We start from the raw sequence: 1,563 nt of genomic DNA, 5'->3' as shown, positions 1-1,563 counted from the left end.
TATAAAGCCAACATATTTTCGTGTCGAATTGAATGGCACAAATAATCCCAATATGCTATATATAATTCGAAAAGGCCGTTTATACATATTTCCATGAAGCGAAAATCTGGAAAGAAAAGAAGAAACTCAATTAATTAATAAAAATATAACCAAGTCTATGAGTGTAGTGTACTCACCGCCGCGTGTTAAATGAATGACATTTTTTTCATTCAGGAAATGGAAGAGCGACATCTGCTAGTCAAAATCTCTACACTCCATTTCTGACTGTCAATGCACTGTGTTACCGACATTATGCCTTACGCGTTGTTACACGCAACACATGTCGCGTATTACATATCTCGATCAATCATTCATTTGGTCGAGATTTAAAATACTTAATTCCACGAATCTCAACATTATCGACAATACACGTCAAAAATAATGTTGAATGGTGGAAGTGATACTCTGTAATACCTTTTCAGCCAGGTTTCTAACCGTTCCGTGTGGTGGCAGGCCACTTGTTGTGAAAACAAAGTTTACCACAATTCAAAAATAACTTGTTAGGACTACTTCGGCGACATCTACCGACATAAAATAAATTATAAAATGTACTAAAGGCGCTAAAGCAACAGCCACATCGCTTGGATGCGTGCTAAATCCAGTCTTTCTTCCTTTCTTTGCGCGCATAAGTATTGACTTATGACTTTTAATTTTTTATTTCAATTAAATTTTATTTCAATAAAATGTTTTTTTTTTGGATAATATATTAGAGATAATTTTTTTTTGGTTACGCCACCCAAACAACATTCCGCCAACCTCAATCATGATCAATGATATCAACATTCTTTCAGATCATGACCCGCTACGAAACTCTATTGGCCAAGTCAGAGGGGGGCGCCAAGCGCTTCGACGTCGCCTGCCAGCTCTGCGGTAGAAACTATAGTATGAGGCTCTGCGCGGAGTACAGAAGCAAGTCGCCCGAAGAAAGGTTACGGGCTGTCCTACTACATAAATACTGCCCCAATTGTTTGTCGCCGTTTCATCGCGTTGACAACTGCAAAAGTAAATATCGATGCAAAAGGTGTAACGAGAAGCACCATACTACGCTTCACCTCGAGGACCAACGCCCTGCATGCGCAGAAACCATTGTCGTCGGCGACGACAGCCAATCGGACGACGAGTTGTCGATCCACTTATCGGGACCAACTAACTCTTGGGCCCAACAAGTCGAGGAGGCAGAGTTGGAAGAAGAAATGGCTAGAGCCGAACAAAACCCCTCAACCAGCAATCTTGGGATGCGTAGTTTTCGGCCGCTGCTACAGCATGAACGGAAGGCGGAAAAAGTTCAAGAAAGAACGACAAGAACAAGACAATTGGCGGCAGCAGGACACCGAACTCCATACCACATCATCGAAGGGAAACGCTGCCCATGGTCGGCCCAGAGCAGCTAAACGCGTAACGAGGCAAAATCGAAACAAAACCGCGCCATATCAAAGTCACGCGAGCAAAGTCGACAGTAGACGAGCGCTATTACAAGCCGGACCAGCCGGCTTCCGAACGGGACGCCTATCCCAGACAACGACC

Source organism: Eurosta solidaginis, chromosome X (genome assembly GCF_040869045.1).
Source record: "Eurosta solidaginis isolate ZX-2024a chromosome X, ASM4086904v1, whole genome shotgun sequence".
In the NCBI taxonomy this organism is placed as follows: Eukaryota; Metazoa; Arthropoda; class Insecta; order Diptera; family Tephritidae; genus Eurosta; species Eurosta solidaginis.
Note: the sequence above shows the minus strand (reverse complement) of the source record.